Here is a 19,937-nt window from a genome sequence, read left to right on the forward strand (position 1 = left end):
CTCCTCCTATATGGAGTTTCGGAGGTCACTAAAAACATTATTATTTCAGCAGGCTTTTGGCACCTAGCTCTCTTTTCTTTTATTCTCTTTTAGGGACCTTACCAGCGCCATGAAACTGACTCAGTGTACGTGCGCTTTATAAGTGTTTTTAAATTCAAATTCAAATCCCTAAGTGACTATAAAGAATAGCAAGTTTCCTTTTTGGAGCATATTCTTCTGCATCAATTGCCACTAAATAATTCTCGAAACTTCTAAACCAAGTTTTCCACAGTTCCACAGGTTTTCCATTAACAGGTAAGAATTTGTTCAAAATAATCACCTGTTGATTATTAGCCATATTTCTAAAATAAATAAATAAATTACTTTGAAAATAATGTTGTTTGTAAATATGCTTCAATATGTTATTTAGGAAATTCAAATAATTTTTCTTTTGCTTTTCCTTTCTTTTAGCTTTAAATTAAATGTTGCAGTCTTTAAAATGTTAAACGTCTTCCAGCTGATGAATGTCTTTAAAATGTTAATTGTCTTTAAAATTGTTGAATGTCTTTAAAATGGTAAATGTCTTTAAAAATTTTTATGTCTTTAAAATGTTAAACGTTTTTAAAATGTTGAATGCTTTTGAAATGCCTCAGGAGATGTTTCAGTTAAATGTTTTTAAAGAGATGTTTCTTAAAATGTACATAAAAGCAGTCTTTTAAAAATTTCCACAGTCTTTAAAATGTGCTAATAAATATTGTCAAACAGCTTACCATGAATGAACATCACTCGATAAATGTACATGGCATTCAGTTTCTTCTGAAATCTTTACACAATCTCAATATCAATTTAGTGCAAATATAACGACTTTCAATTTAAATATTCACTTCTTTTTAAATAAGTCGTGCGTATCGTGTTGAATTCCTGAAATTTGTATTAGAAACTGACTTCTTCCGTTTTATGATGATGTCATCGCGTATTTTTCTCACGTTATTTGAAGGCTGCTTGGTTCCGTCTGAAATTACAGATTTACTTTTAAATGTGTATTCTGCTGAAAGCTGCTTGTATGAAATCCGAAGTTGCAGAAAGGTGAAAAGCTAACGTTTAGCTTTAAAATCAGCACGGTGCAACAAATATTTTTCCAGAAGATGGTGGTTACGAAGTAGCGTAATTTTCTGAGAAATTAGTGAAGATGCCAGAAATGATTGATTTTTATCAAAATCCTGTCGCCAAATGTAATGTAGAGGTGGTTACATCAAAATGAGAATAAACCGGTTCGGGTGAAATCCAATTTAAGTTTTATTCCAGCATCAACACGGGAGTGCAACCGGCTCTTCCAGATACCAACAGTCCTATGAATTAATTAACAGCTGTAGTTTAAACTGTAAGGATATCCTCGAGAGATGCATCTCCAAACATATTTATATTTGAAGATACAGTCTCCTCGAGGATGTAAGAAGGGGAATGTATTAACATACGGAATGTCATTACATCAGAATGATATCATGAACACAATAGAAAAGGAAGAAAGACTATACCTTACACCCTCTCTCCCGTAAATTCAGCACAGCGCGCCACACGCGGTGACGTGGCAACAGCGCAGAGTAAAGGCCAATCACCACTGCATGGCTCGCATAAGCCACAGTGTGATTGGCCATACAAGTGCGTTCACTGGGCAAATGCCACCCCCACGCACGGCACCACCCAGGACCAGCAGGCTGGCTGGCTGACCAGTGACTGCTCTCAGCCAATCCTGGCGCTGCATTAGCAGCACCACTGCCCCAGGATTGGCTAAGAGCAGCGTTACTGCCTGCCCATAAACACACCCGGGAGCAGGGTCCCTCGCACTACGATTCTCAATAGGGGAGGGAGAAGGAAATGTACTTTACATTGTGGGCATGCGTAGGCCAGTAGTAAAAATACCTAGCCCCTAAATTGGCATGCGCACACTGCAGCTAGCGCTGTTTGTGCTGCGCTGTCAATCACTGCTGCAGCCCCGCCCCCACACTTTACGCGATTTCGGGCAGGGTTTGTCCCGAAGCTCTCTGAGTTGCTGCAGACAGTGCGCTCAGATTAGGCTCGAGATTATTAATATTTTGATGATGAATCCTGTGACGGTCGTCCATGGCTAGTGGGGCAACGCCCCCAATGGACGCACCGCCACTGTGACCTTCCTGCAGTCCACCTGACCTCCTCTGCTGTGCCTAGAAGCCCTTACCAACTCCCTCAGCACGTCGTTCCCCTAGTTTTCCCTTCGCACCTGCTCAGAGCAGGTGATAAATGGAGTATTTTTGGGCACACCTGGAGGATTTGTACCTTGTAGATCTGGGCCCGCACGCGATCGCCCAGCCCTGGGACAAATACCGGTGAAGGCTGGATTTATGTGCAGGGCTCCCAGCCAAAGTCTTTTCTAGCCACATGTTTTTAATCCCCACACTTAGCAGTTGGGTGCGTTAGTGACTATGGGAAACCATACTGTGTTACATCAACATGTGGGGACGATATTGTCTTAACTTCGGCCATGACGTGTAGTTAAGTTAAAGGTAAAACATTGAAAGATCGACATGGGTTTCCCCTGCTTGGAATTTCTGGCCCCTGAGGGGTTTGCTGTGTCACAAGATGACTGTTCTTAGGTTACAAAGACTTGCTATGACTAACAGCTGTGTTTTTTCACATGCCTTGCACGTACCCTGCAGGAGCTGGCTTGGGAGTTCTCTTGGAACATTGCTCTACACACCGTGAGTCATGCATGCCTGACTCCGAAGCGGCGTGCTAAACGTCATCTATCGAAGTGGTAAAACCCGGAAGTTCCCGTCAATGACGTGTACAGCAGGTGTAGGAAATCCCAGCCAACCCTCCGCGCTTCCTCATAGTTTGCGAAGTCCCAGCAAATATTGAATATAGCCTCGAAGTAATATTGAGCAAAGTACGGCACGTAATCAAGTGAGGCGAAAATATGAAAGTCTCAAAAACTGTGCAAAATGTTTAGCGAACATAGTGGTAGAGGTACAAAGTGTCACTATTTCGCTCCGATTCAGAGTTTGGGACCACAGAAATTATTTTTTAATGAACTAATATAATTTTCGTTAGTTTGCCTTGATTTAAAGGTATTTTACGCTTCATGTAGTTGAGACCTGGCTGTCTTGGACAGAAGCTGCAGCCTCACTGGGGGCAATGGAACAGTTTTGTATTCATTGTTTGGAAGTGCAACATCCACAAGGGTTTTAATAAACTTTGTTTGTTGAAACCACAGGTCCCATAATGCCATCGGTGTGACCCGTGCAAAACAGAGGCTCTAAAAGGCTCTTAAAATTCAACTATTTTAGTGATTATTTATATATCTTTTTTAATGTTGGTAGTGATTTCAGTGCTAAGATGTCTTAGGCCTTTTTAATAAACTTCATAAATAACAAATCAACTGATATTCTGTATGCATATGTTTTCAATATATTTAGTGAGTGCCTGCAGGCATGAAACGCAGGGTTGGTGGCAATTTTACAAGAATTGAGCAGACATGATGTGTTGTGGCTCTTGTCACTTCCTAACGGAGTGTTGTCACTTAAGCGGTAGCTCATGTATCTGGCGCGTGACCTATGGATAGACAGAGATAGCTCAGCTATGTGAAGCCTGAATGTATAATTTATGTACAACCAGAGGCATACCCTGCTGCCTAAAACAAATGCCTCTAATATCAGTTTTAAGAGTGCATTGTAAGTGCAGAATTTGCTTTACTGTATCCCTTTTTTGTTCCTCTGAGATGAGGTCTATACAGAGTAAGTATACCAGCACATCCCTTATGTAGCCATTGCATTAGTATATCCTTTCTCTTCAAACCAGTGTAGTTTGGTGGCAAAATGCTTTCCAAAATTTATTCTGCTGAAAGATTAAGCCAGAGTCTGTCAGAAGCAGCATAACTCTGATATTTGGTAGAATAGTTTCCAAATGAAAAAGCACTGCACATTGAAAACACTACTATGTGCACTACTTGTCCTAATGTTACATTGACAAATTGGTCACCAAGTTGGCTGCCTGGCGTCTCCCTTGTGCGAAATTCACAGTTGACCATTCGCTACCCATGCCAAGCTAATTGCTATAGTTAGTATATACATTTAGGTATACTATTATAGGGAATATGGTCATTCTTTTAAAAGGAATTACATAGAACTTCAGAACAAATTTTGCATTTTATAATTAGTGCTCCCGGTTTTATGGTATTTATTTTTTCGACATTTCCGTCTGTATTTATCCGTATTTCTTTTTTGCAAAATTTATCTGTGTTTATCCATATTTATTTTGGTCTTTGTGAAAAAATGAAGCTGAAATTAGTATATTTCCACATTTATTTAACCAATAAATATGCACTCATGCTTGAATGCCTGCCAGGTTTCGATGCTAGGAACAACTGATTTGTATGTCTGAACTGGGGTGGTGGAGTGAGCTAAAGAAAGATGAAGGATTACACCCAGATCAGTTGACTGGGGGTGAGTGTTTGATTAGCTCAAACGCTCCGTCCATCTTCCCCTTTGGTATCGCCAGGTTTCGGTGCTAGGAACAACAGCTGAAGTTAAATCAATGCACTTAAATGAAAACATGCAAATTACAGTATCAGCCTTGTGTATATCTACTGTTGTTAAAGCCTCTTTACTAAAATCCTTTTCTTTTTTAACCCCCTTTCCCACCAACCCACACAGCTATTGGCTTGGCAGTCACGATTTTTCTTTCCGGAGGTACAGTAATTATGGAGGCAACTTTGTAGATCGACGAGAGAGGGCACAGCAGACCACTCTCTATCAATTATTGAACAGCACTGCGAGATACGAGTAAGAAGACAACAAAAGCGATACATGGCAAGCGTCCAAGACACATTGACAGATATTCTGGGTTTCTCGTATAGGCACAGAGACCAGGAAAGCAAGATATACCTAACCCCACCCTTGTAGAATTTCTGGGTCCTACTCAAGAGAAGAAAAGTATATAAAGACAAGCAGCTTTGGTTCCAGGAGACAGGACCATCTTAGGAGTGGCAGCACGCTGATACCACCTGTGCAGGCTGACAGGCCTGGCGACAGTTTCCGTTTCAGATTCCCCCAACCTTCATCACCCGTCATTTATCGATATTTTGTTATAACGTATTTAAGGCCCTGAAGAAGATGGAGACTAATAAGTTTGTCCATTGAAACGTGCGTCGGCTAGGATTGTGCGATACCCCAGACTTCAACACTGCACAAGAGGGTGGATGCTTCCCCCCCTCAAGTTTGTTCATCTGTGTATGTGGTGCTGGTCTGGGTGTTAGCATGTTAGTGAGAGTATGGAGTATGATTGTGAGAGTATTTTAAATTGGGTATGAATATAGGGGATGTTATTAATAATTTTTTTGTATTCAATTATTGGCGTATTAACAAGTGAACGGGTAGACAAGAATGAAAACTGTGATTAGCTTATAAAAGTTAAAGTCTTGTCTATAACTTGCTGTGGATTGTCAAACTGTGAAAATGTGTTCCTTTCAGTAAGATGTACATATAAAGAAAGAATTTTGAAAAATATTCTTACAAAAAAACTTTTATAAATAAAGGAAAAAAAAGAATCTAAGAAGTTGTTGTGGAGAGAATTTTTGCCAAATGCCCCACTTTGTTGAGCTGTTGACAGCCAAATGTAAAGTAATAAAGGTCGGGCTGGAGTTTGCTTTTGCAATAGCATATTTGGCAGTCATGGGAGACAGAATTTAGAATTACTCAAAAAACAACCCAATTTCCATTTTTGTCCACGTTTAAAAATAAATACAGATACAAAAATAAATGTTTTCTGCCTGTATTTATCTGCAAAAATCATTGAAAACAGGGAGCCCTATTTATAATGCACATTGCCCCTGCATGATTTAAAAACACGACTGATATTTTTGTGGATGTGAGACTTTATGTGCAGCAGACTTCAGAAGAGAACTGAAAGCATGGTTGTAATTACTAAAACATATGCTATTAAGAAGCACTATTTCTGTCTATTGTTGATACCTGTTTGCAGAACAATTGCCCATCAGCCACACATTCTATGTTGTCAGAACCCCTTTCAGAGGGACAGGGGGCAAGTAGGATCTACTAAGCACAACTGTGGGGGTTGTGGCTGTTTACTCCTTATGTCCCAGGGCCAAACCTATTACGGGTCCACAGTAACTGGGCCAAGTACAACCCCGTCAGTGCTTAGCACTCAGTGATCGCGCAGGATAAGCAGTCTAAGGCTCTTCCTGGGTAGGTAGGTGCAAGATAGTCGAGGGCTCATAACTTAAGATACACTCCAGTGGCTTCAATAAGATAACTGTCAAGTTGAATACTGATCTTTCATGCAAAACAGACTATTACACACTCTAAACACAAGCACACTAAATAATCCACACAGTAGTCCCTCAAGGTTAGCACTTTAGTGCTTATTAGGGTAGTGCCTCTCCCCCGCGGAGGGACACTCTACCTCACCCCGCCGACTTCTCCACACTATAATTTGCTTCCCTGGCAGATACTAGGTAGTGACTCCAGGTGCTATCGACTATAGCAATGCACATCACAGTATAGCTTTGACCTTGAAAGATTCTCAGCTCTTCAGGTGGTAAACTGCTGATCTCCCAAAAAGTCTCACACATTGCCCTATGGTTCTACTTCCACCTGACCCCCATCACGGTCTTCAGATGAGTTCAGGAACTGGGGTGCTGCTCTCTCCTTCACTCCACACTGAGCAGCTTGCGCCATGCTCTTCCCGCAGTCAGCGGGATCAGTGCGCTGTGGGGGTTGCAGACAACAATGGCTTCTGGCTGCAGCAGCCTTTTCTACTTCGTGGTCCCTGCCCCCTGCTGGTCGGGGGTCTCCTCTGACATGGCCCCAATTGGACTTCATGAACCTACCAGCTGGGTATAGGGGGGGGGTGACTCATACGGGCAACAGTTCTGATGAGGTCTTATCTTCCAGGCAACAATCCCAACACTCTCATTGGCCCCTACTTGGTATATAGGTGTCACAGGCAACGGCCCGCGGTCTCAGTTGCACGAGTGACACTCCTGAGAATCAGGCTCGGATTGAGAAGTCGGGCATCCGATCGGTGCCCAAGGTCAGAATTGGGCCTTTTTTTCCTTTCATCTTTCTAATGTTCAGGCCGGCTCACACTGCTCCTCTCATCTTGAGAGGCTGCAGCAGCCCCTCCAACGTAGCAAGACAACTGGACAGCCCACTGTCACATACTGAATTACAATGGATCATCCTGAGCTTCCACAGCATGTGGTGCACCTCCTTTGACTCCTTCATAGGGCATAACAGGGAGGCATTGCAATGGGAGATACAGCTTCTGAGCAGCAGCAAAATCCATGCCTCCCTCCCTCCCAAGGACCTCTCTCTAACCTAGCACAACTACTGGGTAGTCCATTGTCACATACTGAATTACAGTGGCTCTTCCTGAGCTGCCATAACATGTTGTGTGCCTCCTTCGACCCCTCCATAGGGCATTGCAGGCAGGCATCCCTATGGGAGATACTGCTTCTGAGCAGCAGCAGAATCCACGCTTCCCTCTCATAGATGAGTGGCGACTACTATTGAGGAGTCTGTTTTTGTCTTTGCAGTGGGTGGCGACACCCCCATTTGTGGTGGCCAGGCGAGGTATCCTTTCCACACTGCTGTTTCATATCAAGAAATAAACAGGGAAGCAAACCAACGACTTTCCTGTTATTTGCAGTTTTGCCACTTAATGGTGAGTCTGTCACTCAGTATGTGCCATCAGATGCATATCTGCTATGCCTTACAGCTACGGTAGGCGAGCCTTTCCATTACCTTTGTCAGACAAGGCTCTCACAGAAAGCATATAGGATTTGTCAGAGGGATTAGGTCTTTCACTGTGAACTCCTTTCTTGAGGCATCAATGCAAAATAAAGCCCTCTCTCACAAAACAACAAGGTATTCTTTCTTATACTTATTCACATGTTTTTTAGGAATCATCAGTAATATGCTTTAAACAGTAGCTTACATCAAATTATTTCGAAAGCTTAATTACTTATTTCAACATGAACAGATCTACAAAAAACTATAAAGGAACAAAACACAGATGGCCTCAAAGGACCAGACTACATCAACTACAATAAGTCACCAATGTAGTTTCCCTGGTAAGGGGTCATTCAACATATGAAACTACCGTCCTGAAGATGGTCTAGCAGATGCCTTCACTAAATAGACCGAAACGTCGACAATTGCACCCATTTTCTTTGTGATTTTTCTCACTAAAGGATTTGTTTTCTGTATATTCATTTACAATTTCCTTATGTATATATATTGCTTGGAATGGGTGACCACATTAGTGACAATGAGATAACTGCAGCAACAAAAAACGTCTAAATCTGGGTCACTGTGTGTTTTTATATGTTTATATTTGCAGTATTTTTGTACCCTTTAATATTGTTTCAACATAAATTTGTGTTTCAAGAAGTATACACCCGTCTGTGTTTAGTTCCTTTACAATTTTTTGTACATCTGTTCATGTTGAAATAAGTAATTAAGCTTTTGAAATAATTCAATGTAAACTACTGTTTAGAGCTTATTACTGATGATTCTTAAAAACAAGTGAATAAGTATAAGAATGAATCCCTTGTAGGCACATTTACCTTTTGATCATCTAAGAGCGTCATCTTTGATTCTGATCTGGTGTAGACCGTTGACGAGAGTGTGGTGGGAGACGGTGTTGACGGCTGCGGAGAGGTCGAGGAGGATCAGGGCGGACGAATCTCCTCTATTGAGTACAGTGCAGATATTATCTGTCACAGCGATCATGGCCGTCTTAGTGCTGTGGTTGGCTCTGAATCCTGATTAGGAGGGGTCCAGGAGATTATTTTTCTCCAGGTGTTCGGTGAGTTAGAGGTTGATGGCTTTCTCCAGAGCCTTGGTGGGGAACGGGAATATTGAGATGGGGCAGTAGTTCTGGAGATCGCTGGGTTCTGCAGAGTGTTTCTTGATGAGGGGTCTGACCTCCAATTGTTTCCAGGTGTCGGGAAAGGTTGCTATGGCAATGGAGGCATTAAGGATGGTGGTGAGCTGTTGGCTTATCTCATCGCTTCCGAGGCTGAAGAGTCGATGGGGGAAATGGGTCGGAGGGTGCTCTTGAGTGGATGGAGTTCCTTAAGGCAGTAGTGTTCGCTATTCTGAGGGGCGGGCCGTTTTTGTGGGGCTGGAGGGGTCGTGATGAAAATTTCTGTATATGGTGGCTATCTTGTTGTGGAAGTGGTCTCCTAGAATGTCGCAGTTCCTGTGAGGAGGGTATCGAGTTTTCAGTGGCTGATGGGCAGGTAAACTCTCTGACTATGGTGGGGACTTCCTCAGTCTGATTGCCGCTGGCCTCGATACGGTTCGCCAGGGCCTCCTTTTTCACATCTTTGCATTGGTAGTGGTAGTCGTTGGTAGTAGACTTCAAAGTGGCTTGATCAGTGTGGTTTCTGCTAGTACATCATTTTCTCTCTAGTCGTTTGCATCTGCTCAGGTAACTTTAACTGCTGAATTCACTGGTTTTGTAGGAGTGAAATCTGAGTCTAACTATAACGTCCCTGTACCCTTTGTTTTTTTCAGCAAATATATACATACATATATTTGTGTATATACAAGTGCACACACACACACATATATATATTTATACTCACACATACACTATATATATATATATTTATATTCACACACACACACATACAGATGTATCAGCGGCGGTTCCTCTAGGGAGTGGAGCAGCGCCCCCACCCCTAGACAGAAAGCATCTATTATTAAATGGTAATAAAATGATTTTGCTATTTTATTTCTGACACTTTCTGCCAGCAAAAAGAGTGCAAGGGCAGGGCGGGCCAGTGCATCACTGCTGCCAATTATTGGCAGCAGTGAGGAATGGCCACTTAAGTTTGAATTGCGCATGTTGGTTTGGCCAGCTACCTTGCTACGGCCAAACTGACATGCGCACTGCAGACCTTCCCAACCCGGCGGTCTAGGACAGCTGGGATGGTGAGCAGGCACAGGCTTGCCTATAGTGCCTTTTGGAGCATGGAGCCATCCCGCTCCAGCCAATCAAGACGCTTTACAACACAACTTGATTGGATGAGAGAATGTGCTGTGGACTTCACCCTCGAAGGACGTGCTGCAAAACAACGAGGACATACTGCAGAACATTGAGCGGCAGTGTAAGGCAAGTGATTTTTAGGTCTTGCCTAGGCAGCGTTGCCCGTCTGTTAGAGACATGCTGTATTCAGGTATGGACTTTAAGCTCTGCCCATCTTTTTGATTGGCACTTGTTACTGTCCTTTGTAACTGGTGGCTTTTCTTTGTTTAATAGGCTTAGTAGTCCCTCCTTAGTACCGCCTTTTCCCTTGTTGTAACCTTCCATGAGGACTGCCCCTGTTACATGTGTTGTTATTCTGTATGTTGCATTTAGAGTTTCTGAGCACTATTTAAGTCATTACTTTCTCCTAGCTGCTGTTACAGGCAGGACATGCTTTCCTGCTTCTGCAACCCACCCTGCATGGTAGCACTTCACACGCCCATCATCTTTAACAATGGCGGCCGTACCTTTCTTTTCTGTGCGCAGCTCACCAAACTGTTTTTTTTTTAAGGCACGCCCTTAACCTTGAACAATGGCGGCCACGTGGCTCGCGCCTCTATTTACCATTATTTATTTTTTAAGCAGCGCGGCATGCCTTCTACTTACCAAAATAGGCATATGCGCCTTGCTTTTTTTTTTGGGCGGCTTGCCCAACACTAAGTAGAGCAGCATGCCCTTAATTTAAACAATGGCGGCCGCAAGACTTGCACCTCTATTTATCATAATTTCTTTTTTAAGTGGGGCGGCATGCCTAATCACCAACATAGGAGACCATGCTTTGCTTTTCTTTTGGGCGAGCTGCCCAAAAGAAAAGCAACTCTACTTTTCTCTACTCCCAACTCTATTTTTTCAAAACTCTCCTTTTTTTCTAAATAGCACAGCATGCCGCCTTTAATCTTAAACACAAATCAGCCAATCAACATTTTCAAAAACGTCGCTTTAGTGAGGAACTTGTGGATTCCTGCACACTAGATTGCGCATATCTGTTTCAGAGTCAGGAGTCAACGTCTATGTTAGGTGTATTTGTAAACCCCTTGAATGTTTAACACATATATATGCTCCTCTTCATCAGAAGCGTTGATCTGAGTGGTAATGACTTTAAGGTAAGAAGAGCAACTAACTGCCTCCCCTTGCTAGCCCTACCGGAATGTGTTTGTGGTGCAGCCGGAAATGTATGGAGGGTGAAGCCCGATCTATTTCCATTGCAGAACATTTGCCAACGACGTAGTCTACTTTTGTAATGTCCATGATAGGGATTTGTCAATGTGCCTTGTGTCACGCTCTGAGTTCATATTTTTTTGTTCTTTTCGAGCTGGTATTTGTAGTTTTGCAGTACCTACACGGTTGGGTTGTTAACGCTTAACCCGGGACACCATGAAATTGATTTTGATTTAACAATTAAATTGATCTGTTAGTTGCAGTCCCGATTTTCATCTGATGAAGTAAATTTGACTAAACAACCCGGATTCAGGGTTTCTGAAATGAAAGACACCACTGGCTTTGCTTACTTGGCGTCATTGAGTCATCTGGTTTGGCGTCATTGAGTCATCTGGTTTAATTCTGTGTTATCAGCATTTAATCGTGCTCAATGGTGTTTATGTTGACAGTGTTTTGCTATAAATGATCCCCCTTCCCAATACATGTTTACGGACATTTTGGCGCAAGTCAGTGGCAAGGGTCATATTCTTAAAAAATGTATTTCTTAGCTGGCAGCCTTCGTTCTGACTGTTCAGTAGCTGGGGTTCGACAGGTTACTTCAAGGGACAAGAAGCCATTATGCCTCCTCCCCGCAACACACCACGCTCCTCACCCTTAAAACATCCCTTATCTCTTTAGATAGGTTAAATAATCAGTCCCCTCCAAACAAAACAAAAAATAGCTAAAAAACATTATCATTTGCAACGCAAATAGCTCTAGCTTTCACTAATGCGATACCCATTGCATTGCAAATGCTTGTTTTATGTGTATATTTGATGCTAATGTGTATATTATGCATTTTTTATGGGTATATGTATATATGTTATCTGTATTTGTTGTGTATATTTTTTGCGATCCCTATGCGATTTGCCACCAACTGCCACTGATTTTATATATATATATATATATATATATATATATATATATACACACACACATACACATATAAAGATAATCTCCTCCAACCCATTCTCCATTGCTGCCAAAACCTCCAGGGTCAGACTGTTGATGAGCTGGGCCCTGGTTTAGGGGCTCTGCAGACAGCATTCACCCCTAAATTAAATCCTGCAGTGCTGCTTGAATGAGGCAAGGCAGCACAGCAGTTAATCGACTCTGTAAAGTTAAGTTGTGTCTCTGGTGTGATAATAGGGCCGGATGAAACATGAGTCTGCACAACTCTGTGATTAATGTGCAGGTTTATCCGACCATCTCTCAAAACACCAGGACATGTCTATGTTTTGCCAGAAAGTGCTGGGACAGTCTCTAAAAAACACCGGGACTGTCTGAGCAAACCGGAACGTCTGGTCACCCGACCCTGTGTTTAAAATGCACGATTTAATTCCTGCCAACTTGAAGAACAATCTCACCTTGTTGGGAGAGGGCGGGGCCTCACGCAGAGAAGTACTTACCAGGCACTTTTGAACCCTACGCCGCCGATATCCGATCGTGTCACACATTGGTACCGTGTGAGTTGGCAGGTATTCAATTATCTTTCTCTTATTGAACCTATGGATTGTAATGTTAGCCCCGCCTACTTTGGTTGATCTAACAGACTCCCCCAGCCCCCACGTGTGCGCGTGTAGCTGCGTCCCTGAAACGGAGTGAGGCGCTCACCCTAATTAAAGCCCACCACAACCCCGTTTGTGCATTCACCGTCTGGGCGGTGTCTCCTCTAACAACGAGGGAAACTCCCGGGATCTCGGCGGCTCTCCCCCAAACTAACCTCGCAAAAAAGTGGAAATACTACGGGAGCAGAGAGTCCACTTAACTCCAGAGCCGCCAGAAGTCATTGCGAAACGCCCAAGTTTCCTCAGTCCTGTCCCACCCCTTGTGGCGGTTGGGAAGCCCCGCCCACCCCTCGCCCCTCCCCCCTCGTGGATCACTTGTGTATTTCAGAGTCTCTCCTCACTGACAGTTTCCAGGAAGTTGGTGGCGCCTGTACTTTTCTTTCCTGCAGGTAAGACGCTGAAAATGGGTTAAAAAACAAAACAGCTATTTTTCTGCATTCTGTCTTTCAAGGAGCTTCATTGGACTTTGAGATATCCGACCGTTATATAAAGCTCGGCGAATAGTTTTTTTTTCTTTTCCAAATTGTTTTGAGGTGTCTCGCGTGCCTTTCAGAAAGGCTTCCTCGCACTCTCTTAAATAAATACTTGATGTGTATCCAAAAAGCACCTGCAACTTTTCACATTACGGTGTGTAGTGCTACGACGCAGGAGACTGAAAGCGCGGTGGTATTTCAGATGTAAGTGGTTTACCTGTGTGTTTAAAAAAAAAAAAAAATTAAATGCTGTGAGGCAGTTGTAGTTCTGCGTGCAATATGAAGGGCTGCAAAACTGAAAGTATTTCAATAAGGTAAAGCTGCTGGCGCCAGCCGCGCAGACCGTTGTGGACTTTAGACTCGCTAATTAGCCTGATCCGAAGTAGCGTTTTAACCATTTACAAACTTCGAAGCACTTATCAATTAGGTATTCCCTTCTGGCCCGGCTCCAGGAATTTTTGTTTAGGTGGGCCAAGGGTTCATTCGGGTGGACCACTGCTGGCTCGATTTATCGCTTATATATCTAGCCAGTCCAGCTTCTGGGCCCTCCTTTTATCTCTTCTTCGACTTACAAGGTACAGTAAAACGCACTCTTTTCCAAGTCTATTTCTAAATCACTTTCAAAAAGTGCTTTTCTTTCATGTAATGTAATGTCCCTTTGAGGGGAAGAGGAGGTTTCTAAGGTGGGAGTATCTAGCAAGTGACTCTACTCTGGCTCCCTCTGTGTGAGCCTTCAGGGAGAAACCCTCTTTATTACTTCCCCCACCTGACCCCTGACTCTGCAGCGCACTTCCTTACAGGCTTGATTATACACTTTTATACCACCCCTCTCCATTACACTTTATCTCACAGCTGACCTTGGGCCCCAGCCCCATATCAACCACCATTCAGTTTCAGTTTCACTTTCATTATTCCCAGTAAAAAACAATAGTAAAATCACGTTGAATATAGCAGTAAATGTAATTAGCATGCATGTTAAAGTATGCTCCACATTTGTCCTAATCACCTGACTCAATTAAATAAACAAAAACAGGCCATGACAGGACCGCTGTAGTGCAGGTGCAAACTTTTTTTGACCTCCTTATCTGTAGATAGCTTAACAACCACCCTAAACAGTGCCCTTCATCTCTCCATAGCCACTCCTCCTCAGACTCCCTAACTATCACCCTCCACCAGTGCCCCTCATCTCTCTGTAGCTCCCCCACATCCCATGACCCCCTCAAATTCCCTCACTGCTCCCTCCACCCGCACCCCTAATCTCTTTGTAGTCCCCCCCACCCCATGACCACCTCCTCAAATTCTTAGTGCCCCCCCACCCCATGACCACCTCCTCAAATTCTTAGTGCCCCTCCTCTCTTTGTAGTCTCTCCCCCCCCCCCCCCCCCCAGGACCTCCTCCTCGGCTTCCCTCACTGCCACCCTCCACTAGTGCCCCTCATCTCTCTGTAGTTCCCCCCCCCCCCCCCCCACCCCATAACCTCCTCCTCGGCTGCCCTCACTACCACCCTCCACTAGTGCTCCTCATTTCTCTATAGTTTCCCCTCCACCCTGTGACCTCCTCCTCAGATTCCCTCACTGCCACCCTCCAGTATGCCCCTCATCCCTCTGTAGCTCCCCCCCAAACCGAGACCTCCTCCTCTGACTCCCTCACTGCCACCCGCACCAGCTCCCTTCATCTCTCCGTAGCTCACCCCCACCCCATGACCTCTTCCTGGGATTCCCTCGCTTCCACCCTCCACTACTGCCCCTCATCTCTCCTTTGCTCCTCTCTCATATCCATTCCATTTGTTGTATAGCGCTACTCGTATGAGTGTAGGGTGTCACAGTACTTTACTTAACAGCACACATTATACAGAGACACTAAATCAGTTTACGGGGAATGTCGCATAAGCCAATGAGGATTACAAGGTGTAGAAATCATTGCATCCATACTGGTGGGCAATATATTTTATGGGGGTTTGGTCTGGAGAAGCACAAACTCAGGATTTAAAGAGTACTCCAGTGGTTGGGGGTTGGCTTTACTGATAAAAAATTATAACTGCCCAAACAAACTCTTTTTAGTAACATTAGAATAATGAAAGAATAGAGAAGTTCTTACTATATCACAACACAAAAAAGCGAAGTTTGTATACAGCTCTTTGATGACAGTTCATAGGTCACTGTCCTATGTTAGGATAGTAACTTCTGAACTGCAAGTGACACAATGATATATGTGACGGAGGTAGTAATCCACTGAGCTATTCCCATACAATTCAGTTTATCTGTATTTAAAAACTACCAACAGACAAATGGTTGCTCTGCAGCAGGATCGTAAATCACAAGTTATCTGAACAGTTTTTATTGTTGTTGTACATCAATGGCAGATTCACTGGGAGGGCCAAGGCTCATGTTTGGGTGGGTCAAGGCTCATGTTTGGGTGGGTCAGGCTCATGTTTGGGTGGGCCTGATTCCCTTTATAGTCGAGACCTTAGTTTGATGCATGCAGGCATACCTGCCAAGTTTCAAAGTCCATGTGTGAGTAGCTAGCCCTGGCTTTGCGTTTTTATTTGCACTCTGGAGCCTGTAATTGGGGCTTTAAGTAGATTGGGTCCGCCTGATCTAAGAGCCGTTGGTAATTAAAAACGGACATCGAAGCGGGTCCCTTTTGGGCCCTATATTCACATACTCAACTTTACGGGCAAAAACCATGCTCCAGTTTGTGATCAATTAATGTAAAACGTTAGTTAGCGAGTTGGTTTCTGTTTGTAGTTCACTTTTTTATTATTAAACTTGCGTTCTCAAGGTTCTCCAGGCTGTTGTTTCTGTATTTTTTCACGTTGGTCTATTACTCTTTTATAGTGCATACTTTGAATGAAGTCACCTTTAGATATTTATAATTGACCCCATTTGGGAGCTTTTGGGTTGTCTGAAAGCAGTGCAAGTGTCTCACTTTGGCTGTCAGTTGGACAGAATTGTGTTCAGAATGCATGGTCATTCAATCCTTGGCCTCTCTGTAGAGCGCCCAGACCAATGTACACGTTTTCAGTTGCAATTATGACTCTGTAATGTGTATGATGGCGGTTCACAGCTGTCGAAATATTGACAAGGTGAAAGTAAAAGAAAATGCAGTGCTTACAGGTGAATATGAGCTTGGATGGTGGCGAAGTGAAAGAGATACAAGGAAGTGCATTCAGGAAGGAGTGAAAAAAAAAAAGGTTCCTGAAGAGAAAATAGATGAGGTGAAAGATAGGCAGATGTGAAGAGAAAAAGGGCACACATGTCTATCATAGTGTGAACATTACTGGAGTACTTGAGGCTTTCTGAAGACCACTACACTTCAACAGCACTTAGTAATGTGTAATTGTCTCATAATTGAAACTTTTTCAATATTAATTTTTCACAACAAAATCATTGTTACTCATGTATTTAAATAAGCTAACAACCATTGATTAAGCCAGTAGTACTGGATGGTGTTAGGTGTATGTCAGTTGTTTGCTATACAGCTAGATAAATACTAGAAAGGCACACTACCAGAGGTAGCACACTACTAAATCACAGAAATGTAATTAAAGTGTTTAAGCCACACCCGTAATTATATAGGCCATGAGCCTTTTAAAGCCCCCCCCCTTTTACTTTTTCATCCCACTTAAAGCCCTGCTTGTAATCCCTGTTTACCATTCCCACGCAGGTAAGCTCCATGGTATCCTTTTCTATCATTGTACAACGCTGAACTTTATCATTTTACCACATAGGTAAGTGTGTATGTGTTTTTTTTTTTTTTTTTTAATACTGTAAATAATATTAAGGGGAATGTTTTAGGAGTCGGTGGGTTAGGCTACTGGGTAGTAGGATTTGAGAGGGGTTTAGATGAAGAATTAGTATACCTAATCTATGGATTACATGTTACCCAGTGGCAGTTACCACCGCGTACTTCTAGTTCGGACCATGTTTTTCTAATAACTTTGGCTTCGTTTGGTGAATTTTCACACCACTTTAAAAAAAAAAAAGTCCTTATGCCTCAGCTCCTTACTGGAAAGTTTCGGGGTGATTTCTCAGACAGGAGCTGAGGAAAAAGTGGGGGTCCCAAAATGTGTTTTCACCATTAACTGTTCCATAGAAACTCTAGACACAGCTGTAGCCTGAACTGCTTCACACCAAATTTGGCAGAAAGATGGATCTTTGTCCGGAACGAGTGCCTTTTGTGATTTTGTGTAAATCAGTTCAGTAGCTTTTGAGTAATTAAGGCTAAAAAACGTTGTATATATTACACCACGGAGGTTCAGTGAACCAGATAGATCTGATGGTGAGATATGATTGATTGCTACCATTCAAAAAGGATGTGGCGACAGCCATCTTAGGACTCGGGACTCAGTCCAGAGTCCTACAAAAAAGGTTATGCAAAAGACATAAGGGGGTAGGGTAGGGACATAAGGGGGCAGGGTAGGGATACCCATACTTCCTAGGCCAGGTGGGGGCGAGGGTCCCAGAGGGTCCCGCCTGTGTAAGAAAGTGGTGTGTGTTTTAATTTATTTGTATTTTATTTTGCTGCAAATTTACACAGGATATGTGAATCCATGGCAAAATAAAAAATAAAAAAAACCAAAGTGGGGAAAAGAGCACTACTATTGAGAGAAAAAAACGAGGTGTGCTGGGGCCTGGGGGTGAAAAACATTCTTTAGGATAGCATGTGGCTCCCTCCCAGAGCCTATGAGAGGCCCCAGAGACCCCATCCTCCCCCCCCCACCCCCCACCCCCCGAGCTGTCATCCAGGGGATGTCACCCTTTTACATTACCCCCTTACCCTCTGCACGCCTTGAACCAACGGATGTAACTTGTAATTGATGTACCTTCTGTAACAATGTGTAACTCTCCTCATGTAAAGAGCTCTGATCCCTCCGGGACTAGCCAGCGCTATATAAAACTCAAGTAAATAAATAAACAGTAATTTGAGAAGAGTGCATGGCCTCTATCGCTGGGTCTCAATAGGCCCCAGAGACCTTTTCTCCCAAGGTTGAACTTCATTCAAGAAGGGAGGGGGGGGCATGTGGCTATAAAGGCCAGGCACTGCGGCCAATCCTGCCCTGCACATGGCCAAATGCCTTGTGCAGCGTGGGATTGGCTGCCTGCTTGGAGTTGAACGCAGGGCCTGGTATTTGGCCGTTCGCGTCTGGGAAAGGGAAGGGTGGCTTTATGTATGGTAATAAAACATTTGTTGAAAAAAAAACAACTAGAAGTTCATGAGAAAAAACAAAAGATAATGTAGCATTATAGTTAGATTAAAGTTTCAGTGACAACGTAACATTTTCATTGTACAAAATCACTGATTCATCAGTTATAGTTATCTGCAGGAACCTTAAGTTAACTATAGCTCACACCTTCACCTTGCACTGCTATTTACCCCACTTATTACACCAGTCATGATATCTTCTATGACATCACTGATAATATTACTGCATTGTTTTGCAATGACATTATTGATAAGAAAATTGACAGGAGTTAGTTATTTGAAATAACCATAACTGGTGAATTTTAGTGGTTTTGTATGTTTAAAATGTTATGTTGTCTGTGAAATTATCACTTAAGTATAACGTTACCTTAACCTTTATTTTTTCAGTGTGTGTGTATATACACTGTGCCCCAAACCATAGCTCCGATTCTGCCATTTAATAATGGATTGCTTTATAGGATAAGAATTTGAGTGAATGGTTATCTGCTTCGTTCTTGCACCTCATTACCCATCCGTCCTCCTCTGCACTGCCTGGTATCCAACCCCCAACCGTGAAGTTTGTCGTAGTAGACACTCATTTCCCCCGACGTTACTCGCACCACCCACCTGCATGTCCCGTTCCCTGCTGCCCTTGCAGGACTCCTCCTGGCTCCAGAGAGAAGCTTGCCTTCTCAGCATACACCTCACACTGCGCCCAAGTCTGCAGAGACAACGTTAGCGCAGAGCTCTTGGAAGAATCAGGGACAGCACAAGACAACAGAAACTGCACCTCGTAACCGCACAGCTGGAAACCATAAACTCAGTACAAAACCCCGTCTCCCTGTCGGCACAGGAGAGCCCCCCAGCAATCAATTTGTATGAAGCGCTTCAACTGCACCTCTTTGATCTCTTTTTCAGTCCAAAAAGAATGTTATTGAAAGAAAATAAGGTGTCTGAGTATAACGTACAATCTGAAGTATAAATCAATACAATTAAAGCTTTTACAATTCAAGTTCAGATATTGGACTCTGAACATCAAAATTAAAAATAAAAGATAAAACAGGATATGTGAACAAAGATAATTGGGAGATGAGAAGAAATTAACTGAGCCATTAGGAGAATCAAGGTGGTTTAAGAACTTCCTGCTGAGAAGGTTTTAACATAGAACTTCGTTTGGCACAAACATCAATATATGTTGTAACAGGTGACCATAAATCCAGGCGTTTCGTCGCCAAATTAATAGGATAAACAAATGCAGTATCCAATCTATGATTATGGCAAACAGTGTTCCACAAGTGCTTGTAAGAGATTTTTATAGAGTCTTTCCAGTTAATGGCTATTTGCTGAAAAGCGACTGCTAATAAATAAGTCAATAATTTAACATTGAGCCGGACATCATCCCAAATAGGGAAGAGGCTGCATAGGAAAATGTGAGAAAAAGAGA

General features: G+C 43.0%; 1 protein-coding gene and 1 long non-coding RNA gene across 19 annotated transcripts in view; one reads left to right on the forward strand and one right to left on the reverse strand.

Annotated features, from left to right (window-relative positions):
* Window positions 1-13,115, reverse strand: part of LOC144807864 (uncharacterized) — a 544,498-nt gene extending 531,383 nt beyond the window's left edge. For 5 of the 6 annotated variants that reach the window (XR_013606496.1, XR_013606485.1, XR_013606482.1 and 2 more), the window contains exon 1: window positions 12,992-13,096. This is a non-coding gene — a long non-coding RNA (uncharacterized LOC144807864). Of the gene's footprint in view, window positions 1-12,991 lie in introns of all 6 variants that reach the window. The other variant, XR_013606493.1, reaches the window with a different exon arrangement.
* The window catches only part of BCL2L14 (BCL2 like 14), a 315,763-nt gene continuing 308,916 nt past the window's right edge, over window positions 13,091-19,937 (forward strand). For 6 of the 13 annotated variants that reach the window (XM_078673446.1, XM_078673471.1, XM_078673426.1 and 3 more), the window contains exon 1: window positions 13,091-13,225. The gene's annotated coding sequence lies outside the window, so the exon portion shown is untranslated. Of the gene's footprint in view, window positions 13,226-16,975; window positions 17,040-19,937 lie in introns of all 13 variants that reach the window. The other 7 variants (XM_078673454.1, XM_078673475.1, XM_078673489.1 and 4 more) reach the window with 3 other exon arrangements.

Source organism: Lissotriton helveticus, chromosome 1_1 (genome assembly GCF_964261635.1).
Source record: "Lissotriton helveticus chromosome 1_1, aLisHel1.1, whole genome shotgun sequence".
NCBI classification, from domain to species: domain Eukaryota; kingdom Metazoa; phylum Chordata; class Amphibia; order Caudata; family Salamandridae; genus Lissotriton; species Lissotriton helveticus.